This window comes from Bidens hawaiensis, unplaced genomic scaffold (genome assembly GCF_021521415.1).
Source record: "Bidens hawaiensis isolate Kalapana, Puna unplaced genomic scaffold, B.hawaiensis_p1.1 tig00025541_1, whole genome shotgun sequence".
Lineage (NCBI taxonomy): Eukaryota > Viridiplantae > Streptophyta > Magnoliopsida > Asterales > Asteraceae > Bidens > Bidens hawaiensis.
This window is the reverse complement of record NW_027494076.1, coordinates 286,441-302,304: the sequence shown is the minus strand read 5'-3', so window position 1 is coordinate 302,304 and position 15,864 is coordinate 286,441. Positions and strand designations below refer to the sequence as shown.

The 15,864-nt window shown below is 32.8% G+C and overlaps 1 long non-coding RNA gene across 1 annotated transcript; it reads right to left on the bottom strand.

The window, feature by feature from the left end:
- Positions 1-14,953: 14,953 nt before the first annotated feature.
- On the bottom strand, positions 14,954-15,571 carry LOC143571700 (uncharacterized). The gene is made up of 3 exons (XR_013142141.1): positions 15,537-15,571; positions 15,313-15,389; positions 14,954-15,217 (listed from the first exon to the last, which is right to left on the bottom strand). It is a non-coding gene; the product is annotated as an uncharacterized LOC143571700 (long non-coding RNA).
- Positions 15,572-15,864: the final 293 nt, after the last annotated feature.

The following is a 15,864-nucleotide window of genomic DNA, read 5'->3' as shown; positions in this document are numbered from 1 at the left end:
AAAGAAAAATTCAGATTGGTTCAAGTCTAGCTAGGGGAGCGTAGACTTCATTTCATTTGATTCCTACTCGTTGATGGAAATCGATAACGACTAACCGAGCTTTGTTTTTGACAATTACCCTATATTTGTCACGCTTGCACTTAAACACCCATTTAGTATTAATACACTTTTTTTCATCGGGCAAGTCTACAAGCTTCCAAACACCCAATTTCTCAAATTGTTGTAATTACTCTTGAATCGCATTAACCCAACTTTCTTCGGTTAACACCTCTTTATAAGTCTTTGGTTCAAATTGTGGAATAAAACTTTTGAATAAGAACCGATTCTACACTGGAGAAACCTTTGTATAAAAACATTGAAGGATTTGATCTATTTGACTTCTCGTTCGAACCCCCGTGTTTAATTCTCCAATAATGTTATCCTCTGGATGGTTTGACAACGTTCTAGGAACAACACTGGACGAAACACTCACATCTTGAGGTAGATTTGTAACATTCTCTTCAAAATTTACCTCACTTGAACTTTGAGTAGATGTTTGAACCAAGGTGAATAACATCTTCATGTTCTTCTCCATCATCAAAAGAAGGTGTAGTAGGAGTAGCAATAGGACTTTCTTTAAAGATAGAGTCTTGATGAATAGGTTCAACATTGAACAGTGAAACTTCAGGAGTTGAATCTTCAACATAATCATCTTCCATATATTTTTGAAACAATAAAGCTACTGCTTCATCAGACAGATATTCTTCTGGAATGTTGAAACATTTCCACATGTTATCATAATCAAACATCCAAGCAACCCCAGGTTTCTGAGTTGGGATGTTGTATCTTTGACAGCCAACATTTTGTACTTGCATGATCTGGTTTATGCTAGGAAGAAATACACGTCTTAACTTACTAGCATACCCCATGAAGAATCCCTCAACAGATTTTGCACCAAATTTTCCATATGGATCTAGAACCGTACATTGTGACCCAAAAGGTTCAAGCCACTTTAGGTTCAGTTTTATGTGGTTCACAAACGTTTTCACTATCAGAACACGATTAAGAGTGTAACAAGAAGAAGCCACAGTTGTAACATTTCGGTTTTTCATTTTTTATATTCTTGTAATTATACCCGACCCGTTTAAGGGTTCGGGTCACTCATTTAATAAAACCGACGCATATATTAACTATTTTTATTGTCTTAGTTTTATTATTTAGTAGTTACATATTTAAAACTTTCAACTTTCACCCAAACACAAACTTTAACCCATTGTCGTTTCCATCTACAAACTTCAGTGGCCTGATATGTAAATTCTGGTATTAAAATAATATTTTAAAATAACCCTAACCCACCCCCCTGGTCCGACCGGTTGACCCAAACCCTCAACCCGATCCGATGCACCCCAATGGCTTCAAAAACTTCAATTCCCGCTCAATTGATCAAATCAAATATGGAATATAGCATATTCGGTCGTATAATCCGTTAACCGACACCCAAATTTAGTAAACACGCGTTAATTCGTTCATAATTTGATCAATTAACCATATTTAACCCTAAGCAAACCCTAACTAGCTATCCTATATAATCCATTCGTATGGTTCAATTAAACTTGCAGAATCAGCCTTCACCTCGTCGCCAACAATTCCCCTAAACTCAACTTCGTTTACACTATCATCCCGTCACTCAAATTATCCCTCCCTTGGCCGCAACTAGCTCGACTAATTACACCATCATAACCGCTGTTCTAATTCAATTAAAAGGTATGGCTAGGATCGCGATTCCTCATAGAGCAATAGCCCTAAACTTGTTTGATCAAACATGGACCATATTATCCAATTGGATAATCTTGGTTTCATGTTCCTTTAAACCATGTTTATATATATTTTCGGATCTGCAATATCTAACGACTGGCCATGTTGGCTCAGTTGGTTGGTCTGCTAATTAACACATGATGGGTCGCGGGTTCGAACCCGACCCAGCCCGTTTTGGGTTATTTTTTTTGTTTCTTTTTCTTTTCTTTGTTAAATTTACTTAAATGTTAATTTATTTTAATGTTAATAAATCCTTAATCATTTAAATATTATAAACTGACACTTTGAGTCGTTTTTCCGTCATCCTAAAACTCGGTTCCTTTTGTTTATTGTTTATAAAATATAATAAGTAATAAATGTTATTTTCTTAAAACCGAACCTCTAAGTCTCGCGAAACCCGGTTTTTATAGCTTTATATTGTTAAAACCTTTTTAATCAGATTTTTACATTTACATATAATCCAATATTTTGATAAAACCAAAATTAAATTGTTCATAATAAATCTCTTTTAAAACTCCATGTTAAATTTATATATATTACATAATAATTATCTTATTTATCAAAAATAATTAATAATAATGATGATTAAATACTAATAATAATAATAGTAATAATTAAAACGTTAATAAAATGACAACAAGATTAATAACCTCATTGAAACCCAAAATCCATCTTATTATTTTGTCTTTTATATTTAACTCGCTTTATCGTTAACAACTAGGATTAATTTTCGGAAAATCTCGGGAAGCTTGATCAATTTTCCATCCTAACATTTTCTTTTATTATCTCGTCCTCGTTATCCCTCATTAAAAGTAAGTAAATCCACATCCCCCTTTTTACCGTTTTACATTTTTGGGGGCGTTATTCGTTCACAATCAAATTATTGTTTTCACTACGATTCTATTATATGCATAATTGAAATTGCTCGATTAATTGATATGTGCAAATGTGACTATGTGTTTACTGTTTTATGTTGGTTGGTATCCTCATCCTCATCCTCATCATCATCCTCATTAGTATGATCATACGCCGTCGGAGTAAACCTTTATCTATGTGATTCGGTTGAAAAGACAACCTTATTTATTGTTACACTAATTGTAGTGATTTATGATTATCGCGTGGAATTGTCATTTTATTATTATATATACTCAAAACCGTGGTATACTTGCTCAACTTTATGTTGACAAATATATGTATTTTCACGCATGGCGCAGGTAGCTTTATTGGATGACTTCAAGATTGTAGAAGTAGTGATACCTTAGGTTGCTCAATGATGTGAAGAATGCTATTTAATTTAAGTTTGTTATTGATATATGTATTCGTTTTGAGAACTATGTATTATTGTGCTTTAATGTATGGTTTATGTGAAACAATAATTTAGATATTGACACGTGTAATTACATAGTGTCTTCTGAGCTATGATACAATTAATGTCGCGCCCCGCCATGTTCCGCCGTAGGTTGGGGTGTGACAACAGCCTCGGACCAAAAGTTAACCAGTAACTTTGTATCGCAAAGCATATCTCTTGCCATTCCAATAAAAGTTTTATTCTTTCGTTCATCAACCCCATTTTTTTGTGGAGTGTAAGGTGCGCTAAATTGATGAAGAATACCATGCTCATTGATGTATTGAAGCATCTTGTTGTTTTTGAACTCGGTTCCATTATCGCTTCAAATTCTTTTGATAGGCAATTTGTACAACTTTTCCAACTTTTTGAAAAGAATCATCAAGTTCTCAAACGTCTCTTCTTTGGACTCCAAGAACATTACCCATGAAAAACTCGAATAATCATCAGTAACCACTAAGCAATAGAGTTCGTCAGTGATACTTTTGATATTAAGAGGACCAAATAAGTCCATGTGAAGTCTCTGAAAAGGTTAGTTGATCGAATTGAGCACCTTTGACAGATGATATTTCTTCTTTTGTTTTCCTTTCTTGCAACTTAAACATTCCTCGCTTAGATGAAACCCTTGACATTAACTCCATCAACAAGATGATTATGAACCAAATAATTCATCTTTCTCACATGAATATGTCCCATTCTCCTATGCCATAAAACAGATTCCTTCTCAGACGCCTTGGATACGAAACATTGAGCGGTTCGATTTAAAGTTGAAGCAACACTAATATTGGGAACATATAATTCATTCTCACGAGGTGCTCTCATTAGAATCGATTCATCATGTATCTTGAATCTCGGCTTCAAGATCATGCACTCTTTGTTCGTAAAATGAGTTGAGAAGACTTTGTCATATATTTGAGAAATGCTTAACAAATTGTTCTCAAGCTCTGTGATGTAATTGACATTGTCAAACATAACCATGTTGTTTAACAAAATTCCTTCCCATTATTTGACCTCCTTGGTTTCTTGCAAACCCAGCATAACCTCCTCAAATAGATTTGACATCTTACAGCAAATGAAGAGTTCCGGTCATATGTCTAGAAGCTCCAATATCCATTATCCAATGGGAGTCATTGGATATTGAGAGCTCCTACACACTAGGTAACAGTTTAGTGTAACCAGGAAACCCAAGCCTTCTTGGTCTTGGATTGTTTGAATTTATCAGACAATTCATATTCCAAAAATTCATCAATCTCACAATCAGTTGATCAAGTATCAACTTTTGAACTTACACTTGAACTCTCCGACTTATCACAATCAAACACATTAGGCAACTTCAAATCATTCTTGTTAGACTTAGCCACCCATTTTTTACCAACAAAATTTTTCTTTACATAGAACTTGTGATTTTGCAATTGTGAACTCTCACCAACTTCAAACACACTTTTGGTTGGTGCAACATCCACATGTATTTTGAGAATTGTTGTAGGAACAAATTTCAGTGGAGTTGTATGTTTCACATTTGCAGTTTTAACCAACGGTTTCTTAATCACTTTCTTTTAAATATGATCATGTCGGAATCGATTAGGATACGCATAGAACATGTGTCCCAATTCGTGACAGTTAAAGCATCTTCGCCAGTCAACTACTTTTTCAACCGGTGAAGTATGATTCAAGACTCGATCACGTTCTTCTTTTTTCTTGAAAAACTCTTGATTACTTTGTTTTTGAAAAATTGCTTCTTTTTATGATTCAGCTGTTACACCTTTAACAAAAACAATTTTCTTGAAAACATCTTTTGGTTTTCCTCCATAAAACCAACATTTTTCCTCATAGGATAGAAACTTGTTTTAGCAAACCTTTTAGACTCGATTTTAGGTTCATGCATACCAGTTTTACAGTTAACAATTTAAGTAGGAAAAACAGCACATAACACATTCTCAACAACTTTCACATAGACTTCACTTTCACATTCAAAACTATCAACAGATTTTAAAAAGTTCACATCAATCGACTTCGGCAAAAATGTCTCAGGATCATTCAGTGGAGTGTTAATTTCCACATTCACTGCCTTAACAAACCTATCAGGTTGTTTTGGAACATAGGAATTCCTAATAGGAGGTGGAACATAATGATATCCCAATCATTTTGCTTATTCCCAACACCAATACTAGCTTGTTTGGGAATAATATGATCAAGCACATATGATGAGGCCTTGTAACTCTTAAAATTTAAATCAACATGCTCAGTTTCAATCTTAAGCGACTGTAATCAAGCTTAAGAGCGATATTCTCATCAATATGGCGATTGATGGCAATTTGTTTATCCTCAACAGTGTGTTTAAGAATGGGAATTGTTTCTCATATTGTAAAATCCTTGTCCATAAGGTTTTATCACACTTCTGGAGTTCATCATAAGGGTCTTTTATCTTGTTAAAAACATGAAAAAGATTATCATAGTTTGTTTTTAAGAGTTTTAATTTCAATATCTTTAAAATCACACTCTTCACAACCAACCTCACACTTTTCACATTTAAAAACATTAGTTTGAGAGTTTACCTAACTTGCCATTAATTCATAATAATCAGACAAATCAGCATCTTCCAGATTCTCTTTCATTGATTCCATTTTTTTTATCTTGAATCTTGACATCTTCTTCTTCAATGTTATCATCCCCAAAATCAATTTTACCATGGGGAATTTCTTCTTTATTAAACCAACCTTCAAAACTTTCAAGAATATCATGTAGTAAAATAGATTGAAAGAAATCAGAGGGAACAGGATGAATCCTGTCATAAGATCTTTGCTCATATTCCTCATCATCATCAGCTTCATCAGTAATATCCTAGATGATGGCATCATCTTCTACAGCTTTTGCCTCCTCAATCAACACATCAGCAACTACCTCCTCAGCAACAACCTCAGCAGTAATCTCCTCTTTGATCAGCTCCACTACGTTTGCTTGTTGTACGTAGTTGTTCCAATTAAATCCTTCATCAAGTTGGGCAGCAGCATGATAAGATTTTGTAGGAGAAACTTTAGGTTTCTTCCTAGAGTTGGAAGATTCAGCATGGTGAGAAGAATTTTGGTGATAGATCACTTGACAATTGTGATCTCTTCTAAATGGATTGGCACTATTATCACCCACTTCTATGTTTGTACATTCTCTTTTGAAGTGACCTTTCTCTTTGCAACGAAAACATCTCACTTTCGATTTATCAAACCTTAATTTGGATGAAGTTCCATACAAGCAGTTTTTCCCAGTAATCTCTTTGAAACATTGAGCTCATCGGATAACACTTGCCATGAACCATCTAATATCAAGCATCTCCAATTCCTCATGATCAATTACTAAGGCTGGGCTTAATAGGAGCAAGAGACTTGGTGGCAACAACCAGAATGAAATACCTCTTTACTCATGTTATAATTGTCGATCCTTCCAGCTATCAGACATTCATAAGATTCTAGAACATATCCTAGAAAAGCCATGTGTTCAATGACGTCGTCAGCTGTAAGACCATTGTTTTTCTTATTGTTTACCACAATGTTAATTTGTAAAACTTCTAAATTTTGACTTTGCGGTTGAGAGGTTTGATCTGGTGTCTTGGTTCCAGAATAGCAACTTGAAAATGAGGTGTTTGTGGAGTTTCTGATCCACTATGTAGATTACACACAAACGGAGCTCCTTCAGTGCAGTAAGCAGTTTGAATCTTCGGGTTTTGAGGTACTGCGGATTGAGAACTTTTAAATAAAATCCAATATCTTGAGCAATAGAGGTATTCTTCATCTTCTATTTCTTTCTCAATTCCTATTCTTGTGCTTCTAGCTTTTCGATGAAACGAGCTAGAGTGAGTCAAACATAAGCAAATGGATTAGATTGTTGTATCATAATAAATGTTTCCCAATCTTCAGGTAAAGCATCGGTCAACTTGCCAATGTACTCAAATTTCTCTTTATCAATGCCCATCCTTTTCATTTCATTCCCCAAGTGACAATATCTTTTGATTAATTGGGCAAATGATTCACCCTTCACCATGGTAAATATGTCAAACTCTTTCTTGAGCAATGCCATCTTAGATTTCTTTATATCCGGGTTTCCACTATCCTTGTTGAGAAGTGCTTGCCAGATCGAATAACATGAGCCATTGTGCTGAAGCAATTGAATGATCTCGGCTTTTATTGCTTGTTGAAACAAGTTCAGCAGCTTCTTCTCTCTAAGAAACCTCGCTTAGTCAGCTTTAGGAATTTGTGATAATCAGCAACTTGTTCCATCTTAATTCTTTGGGATCAGGTTTTCTTCCTCGACAGTAATCCAAGTATCATAGATCTCGGCTTGAACGTGGGTTTCAAACTTGTCGACCCAACTTGGATAATCTTCCATTCTAAGAAGCTTTGGTGGCTTATTATAAGTTCCCATTTCAATCTCAAGATTAAGATTTTGAAGTAAAGTTGATGGTTGTGTCACATACGCACTTAAATCTTCCATTTTTGTGAAAATTCAAAAATCAATCAAATAACCCACTGTTCGTATAAGTATGATCACAACGTATAAGTTTGCACGAAACCCAACATACGTATAAGTCTTTGAATCAGCAACCCAGCGTATAAGTATGTTAGATCCGTATCTGTATATTCGGCGTATAAGCACACAAGTTTTCCGCCATATATGTTCTAACTTATCCGATATACTTATCTACTGAAAGAATAATACACGGAGACCATCATTTTTTCAAACTGATAATGAAGTAAGGCTTGTTTTGATCTGAAATTTTGTAGGATTATGCACGGTATATAGACGAACAGTTTGTGAAGAATTGATAAAGTTTTGATGATGAAATAAATGTGAATTGTGAAAACAGTATTCAAACGAACATGAAATAGCCAATTCCGTGTGTTCTCAAAGCAAATACGAGCCTAAAAGCTCTTATACCACTTGAAAAGACATCGAATCTATCAGGATCGACATGAAATATATTTTCTCTTTAACATATAGTGAGGAATATAATGCGAGATGAAATACACAAGGAATACTTTAACAATTAAGCTCTACTATATCATCAAATGTTAATGATTACAATGGATATGACAATGAGAGAAGTTGGGAATTCACTAAACTTGTTAACGAACGGATAAGAACACTATTTATAGTGTTATAGACTTATATACCCATATATGACATATATGGCGTATAACATATACGCCGTGTGTATATATATATATATATATAAACGCATGTATATGTTCTTATCCTTCATTTTACATTGAATCCTATTTTCCAAATTGAAATATATACAAAATACAAGACCCTAGCACTAGACATTATATACTAACTGTATAAATATTTTTTTTTGTTTTTTTAAATAATGTTATGTTGTATATAAGTATTCACATAATTATATATATAAAAAAGACGGATGACGAAATAAGAAGAAAAACAAAGATATAAATCATAGCTATTCATATACTTATTGCAAAACTTAATGAAAATTAATGTAACGGTGTACTTTATGGGATAAAATGGTTGAGGGCTCGTCCATTAATGGATGGAGATGGACGTGGGGGAGGGAACCGATGACTTACTGTGAAGTTCAAGAATTATGGGAATGCTTGGATTTGATTTCGGGCTTGACCCTTGGGCTCGGTAAGAATGAGTGGTAGTGAAATTTAGAAACAAACAAGGACTTTTCCGCTAGATCTTGCAAATCGGTTCTTGAAGTTCATACCCCCAAGTACATCTATTTTTGCAATGGCTTGGTGTAAATGGGTTCTCCTCAAGGTAAGCTTGTACGGTTGGCGTGCATAAATGGGTAAAATTCAAACATCGGATGCTCTCCAAAGATGTGTGATATAGAAATAACTAAGGTTTGCCCATTATTTGATTATGAACTTGAATCGGGGGAACATGTGTTTTTCTCGTGCTATGTGGCTCCGATCATTTGGCAGTTTATAAGTAATTGGTGTAGAATTCGCCTGATGTATGCTTTCGAGATCAGATATCTATTTAAAGAACACTTTAATCCAAGGATTGAAAAAGGAAAGAAGAAAGTCATCCAAACTATTATACTAACGGCTCTTGGTACTTGTGGAAGGCACACAATGAATCACTCTTTAATAAGACTATAGTATCAGTGAATAGATTAAAGGAAGATACTAAACATCTCTCGTTTATGTGGGTGAAACATAGGGGGGAAGATGGTCGGGCTAGATAGAGAAGAATGGTGTAAGTTCTCTTTTTAAGTTTATCCTGGTGTTTTTTTTTTTGGTGTTTGTTTTAGTTGGTGTTTGTACTTTGGGTTAGCTTTTTGCTACTCTCCCTGTTTCTTTTAACAATATGAGAATTAATGTGTTGGAAAACAACAATAAATCATGCCATATACGTATTTTGTAATTTTAAAATCATAAAGTATCAAATATAAATTTTTTTTATTCATAAAAAATTAGGTTTATTAAAAGGTCAACATCATTAAAGAAAAAAACTCATTTGACAAGACGACGGTGATTTGTTCGGTTGGAATTAACATTCATATTCATAATCCTTTTATATGTCAACTAGCACCATTAAAAATGACATCATCAATTTGTTTGTCAACATTATATATTTATTCTTTAATTAATTTAAGTGGGTAAACATGATCCATTGGATGTTTAATAGTAACGAGGGCAAAGTTCCCATTTGAACAATGTTTTCATTTGGAAGATACTTATATGTGTTAGGCGTTTGTATTTTGTGCAAGGGTTATGTGTTTTACATAAGATACCTTTATATATATATATATATATATATATATAGACAGATAAAGGATAGAATACGAAAATCCTTTATCGTACAATAGGTACGTGATATTCTCAGACGTCCATCTTCAATAACCATAAAATCACAATTACGCGAGCCGGCCTCCGTCAACCTCTTCTCCCGTCGATTCCGTCCACCTTCACTATCGCCGTTCAACGATTCCGTCCACCATCCACCTTCGCGACCACCATCTTCTTCCGACACAACCATCAATCGTTGCTCACATGTCAGTTTATAAAATTGACCAATTGAAATTGAAATTATTGATCTAATTGATCAATTAAACTTTGAAATTGGTCCAATTAATCATCAATTTGAAGTTTCAATTAATCAATTTTGAGTTTTGCAGAAACCCAGTTGCAAACGTTCCATATTTGGTTCATATGATCGAATCAATGATCAATTAACGGTCGATTGACGATTGTTTGATGATTATGAGATTATATGAAGTGATTTCAGTGTTCAATTTCATGTTTACATGTGTTTAATTATTTTTTTTGGTTAGTTTTAGAAGTTCTGAACACCCGGAACTTCTCAGAACTTCAAAACTTTTTTGAACACCCAGAACTTCTAAACTTTTTTGAACACTCAGAAATTCTTAAAACTTCTAAACTTAAACTTTATCACAAATTATAAACTTTTTTGAACACGCGTAACTTCTTAGAACGTATTAGAACGTATAAAAATGTTCATTTTTTTTAACACCCAGAACATCTGTGAACGTATTAGAACGTTTAAAAATGTTCTTTTTTTGGCCAGAACGTTTAAAGGTCTTCAGTTTTGTTTCAGAACGTTTAAACATAATATTTTGAACCCTAATCAGAGCTCGATTGAGTGCATTATTTCTGCAATTCCATAATCGATTGATGTTTTTGTTAGAACTTCTAAAGTTTTGGTACAGAACTTTTAAACTTGAACGTTTAAACGTGTTCGTTTTTTGTCAGAACGTTTAAATGTACAGTGTCTTCAGTTTTGTTAACATTCAAAATAAGTTGCAATTGTAAAATTGAAGGCTCAAATATGTATGATTAGGCGAAACATTGAAGAACAAACAACAATCGTTTGTTTAATTGTAAAAAAAATTGACTGATTGTGTTTGAAGTTTATTCGCAGGTAACGAACATTTTTTAGGTTTAGATAACTCAATTTAGTTTGATGTCAATCTGTAGATTAGTTTGATATGGATCGACGATTGAATTATATTGATATGGATGGACATCTGATGAATCAATTGATGAATTAGATTGTAGAATTAGATTTGGTTATTTGCGATTATGCCATCGCGTAAAATCGACGTTTATAGAGCTCGCGTACCTAATGTACGATAACTGATTATTGTACAGTAACCCACCCCTATATATATATATATATATAGGGTTAAGTTATAATAAGAAGATTAGTTTTCTTAAGAAGGATAGGAAATAATCTTGTCTATTTATTTTAAAATTGAATGGTTGAGATTATATTAGAGAGATCATAAAGTATAAAACAAGGATAAGGGCATAATAGGGATAACACATTTATTGACTTTCTCTCTCCACATGCAAGGCACATGTCAAATACCCCATCATTTTAAAACGCCCATAACTTTTTTATACGACATGTTTTTTTCAAAACAATTTCACCATAATAACGAATGTTTTTTTATCTTTTATATGAATACCATATTGCTATATAAAAATAAAAAAAATCGTGGGTTTTTTACAAAGTGTGTTTTACCAAAATTGTGTTATACAAGTGTGTTTTATTTTTCATAATGTTTTTTGCATTGTGTTTTTTTACATTGTGTAATTTAATTGTGTTTTTCATTGTGTTTTTGTCATTGTGTTTTTATTTTCATAGTGTTTATTCCATTGTGTTTTTTATATTGTGTCTTTTTCATTGTGTTTTTCATAGTGTTTTATTTTCCGATGAAATTTCCGAAGACTTTTCCGGCAACGTGGTGGCGGTGGGCGGTGGTGGTTGTAGGAGATAAGTGAAAATTTAAGTGGGTTTTAATTAAGTGGGTTTTTGGAATTAAATTAAGTGGGTTTTCAATATTAAGGTATTAGACAAAAATACCCTCCTTCCTAGCCTTCTTAAGATAATCAAACTTCTTATTTGATCTTTTATCTCTCTCTCTCTCTATATATATATATATACATAGTAGGGTTAATGTTAAAAAAAACAATAATTTTCTGAGAAACATAAAAATAGATGTAGACCATTGGATATAGGATTTAATGGTTAAGATTGTTAGTTTCTAAAACTTGTATAATTTCCTATTTACATGGTATAGTGTCCTATTTAGGTGGTGTAGTTTATTTTAAAATCTTCTTACACTTCTCATAAAACAATTGTTTTTTTATTTGAACTCTTTTATATATATAGTGAAAAGATCCAATACACTAATGCCTTAATGTACATTATGTACGTGAATCTATTTTTTCACGAATCGATCCACGAAATCACATCCAAACATCTCGGAATCGTCAATACATATCTAATCAATCATTTGTTCACCGAAAAAACAGTTTTGGATGGTTAATCGATCAATTTTTTACTTTTTTCACAAATACCGTTTTTTGAGCGTTTAAGTTTTTTGAGCGTTTTTTGTTTTTGCCTTTGAGCGTCTCGAGTACCTACCGTACGTTAAGGCATTAGCGTACGGTAACTGCATCCTATATAAATGAAATTAACGTGCTAAACGTGAGAATCAATTTGAGTAGTTATATATACAGGTAGAGTAATTATGTAATTACTTTATGACATAATTACATAATTACTCTATAGTATAATTACATAATTACTCTACCTGTATATATAACTACTCTACTTGATTCTCACATTTAGCACGTTAATTTCATTTGTACGTTAACCTTGGATTAGGATCATGTGAGAACTACTTTGAAATTGAGAATTTTGTGAACCATTTTATACCACAAAAAAAGCCAAAAATTTAAAAAAAAATCATAAAACATAAAAAAACGCATAAATGAAAAAAGTAAAAAAATCAAAGTTCTTATTTATCATCCCGGTATCATAAAAAAAACGTCTCGGTTTGCTAAATTATACACATATGTATAATATGTACATATATGTACAAACATGTTTTTTGTACACATATATACAATTTAAGGTAAATGATAATATACATATGTGTACATTACGTAACTAGAAATTAAATGAAATTATACATGTGTATAATACGAAGTTTTTTTTATGAAACCGGAATGAGATATAAGAATTTTGGTTTTTTTAGTTTTTGAAAATTTTGTTTTTTTTTGTTTTATAATTTTTTAAATCTTTTTTTTTTGAGGTTTTTTTTTTTTGCTCAAAATGGTTCTCAAAGTTCTCAATTTCTAAATGGTTCTCTTAGGATTTTTACCCTATATATATATAGAGAGAGAGAGAGAGAGATAGAGAGAGAGAGAGAGCAAGGTTAAAATAAGAAGTAAAACTATCATAAGAAGTGTAAGAAGTGGTATTTACCCTTAAAAAAATAAAACACACCGAACAAAAAACACACTAACAATATCCACCATCAGATGATCACATCCAACACCCGATATTACTTCTCACACTTCTTACAAATAACTCACTTCCATTTATAATTGTAGCTTAGAAAAATATTCTTTTACATTAAAATAGAAGGCAAACAGGTATCCACCGCTAACCCATATTAGATTGAAAAACCAAGTCTTTTCATAAACTATATTATTTGATCTTGGAGTGATGACATAATATGCATAACTAGCTGAACTAGGTTAAGTAGCTTCATAACCTAAAATGCAAGGAATCCAAAAGGATCATATATAGTTACACACATTGGCGGATCCAACTAGTTAGTGAGTTTCAAAATAATAGTGTATTAGTATATAAAAAATAATATAGTGAACCATCTTATAAATTAGAAAGAAACCACAATAATTTAAATAAAAGCTTTTGGTCTGGTGGATAAGTCTTTGATTTGGTAAATTGAAGGTCGCATGTTCAAATCCATTTTACACTGCTTTTTTTTCTATGCAACATTTAGAGTTCAAATCCGTTTTACACTAGTTTTTTTCTTTTCTTTTTTGTCTATGTAGCCTTTTAGGGTTCAAATCCATTTTACACTATTTTTTATGCAATTTTCATGATTTCATAAACCAAAACTTTTAAACAAAGATGCAATTACAAACACCGCCCACTACCTCTCTCCCCTCTCCACCATGATTATGCAGGCGCTACACCTTCTTCCTCTAGTAGTCCGGGCATCCGGCCGAATGATTGTATTTATATTATGTAATAATTTCAAAATATGAAGAATCGTAGGGAACAACTATAAGTATTTTTTTTAATTCGTAAAGACCATTGTATAAATATTATAGATTTGTTAATTTCAAATGATGATGTCTTTTTTATTATGTAACGAACCGACCTGAACCATCGAGCTGACCCGAAATATTTATATTCGATTTCATGAATTGAAGTATCTAAAAGTAGTGCACCGCCTGAAAAAAATTCCTAAAAAAAATTCATTAATCCGTCACTGGTTACCCACATAGGCAATTGATGTATCTTCGTGGTTAAACATATTATGAGCATGTTAAAATAAGTTTAAGTTGTCCTCTTACCACTAAAGATTACATGTTCATGTAACAATACATAATAATAATATGTTAATTTTATGATAAAGTTGACCGACCAACATACAGTGTTCGTGCACAAGAAGTTCTGTTGGATATGAGTGATTTCATGGTCTAGAGATTTGTGGTATGTAATTTGTAGAGAAACTACTATTTTTACCCGTTGTGTTGCGGCGGGGTGTAAAAACGTAACCATAACGTATTAAGACCTCTATGTAGCTGCGGCGGGTTGCAAAATCATAAAAAAAGAAATTCGTTTAACCCAATTAGGTTTAACCCATTCAAGACATCAACAATAAGAAAGCGAGAGGATTAGGTAACATCATCGCCGGCAAACTTTTATGGCTAAAAAGGTTGTGTAATGTTGATCCCGCGTCAACCATTTAACCCGATTGCTAAATTTCTTTCATTGAAAATACAAAGTTATGGAAGTATGGTTTTCTACATGCTTTTGCAAACTGAACTGCAGATTTAACCTGTGAGATTAAATCAAATTTTGTGATGTAAGTGACAATTTAGAGGAAATTAAGAGAAACATAAAGAATGGGAAGAAAGTTGCTTCCTATTCCCCTAGAAGAATCACCAGAGTAGCTTATGATACGGTCTGAAAGACTAGCATGATTAATTCCCATGCTCATTGCCCTTCCATATTTCTGGTATTTTTCAATTAACGGGGCAAAACCTATAACATAATTCATAAAGCACATGTATAGTAAAAATTTTGTTAACTTTCAAGTTGATAATTGAGCAAAGCTAACTCTCAAGTGTGAAACAAACCTTCTCGATACGCTCAAGTTCCTTTTGATAACCATTATCTTTGTACCCAAACTGCTTAAACAGGGCACGCCGACTAGCTGCAAGAAACAAAGATGGTGAATCACTTTTGAGGAAATAAAATTTGTTATGCACAATCCATCTCTCTTTCTTTTAACGCATAAAAGCTCATAAATTATTTATAGAATCATATTAATACTGGAATAATACAATTTTGATGACCATACTTGACATAAAACCTCCACCCATTTTCAACCTCAAGTAATGCAACATACCTTAAATATGCATCTGAAAATGTAACGTCCCGAAATTTCTAAAATAATATTAAATATATTATTTATTGTCAGTGAGGAAGTTTACTCGGGTTGCGGGAAATACTTAAATAAGTAGGAGTTAGTATGGGTCGGGCTAGTGTTGGGTAATGGATATGGGTTATGGACTTAGGAAAGAAGGAAGAGACCATGGGCTTAAGCCCATGATCCATAATTATATAAACCTTAGATTCCCATTTTTCATTCATTTCACACATATTCCATACACCACAAAAACACACAC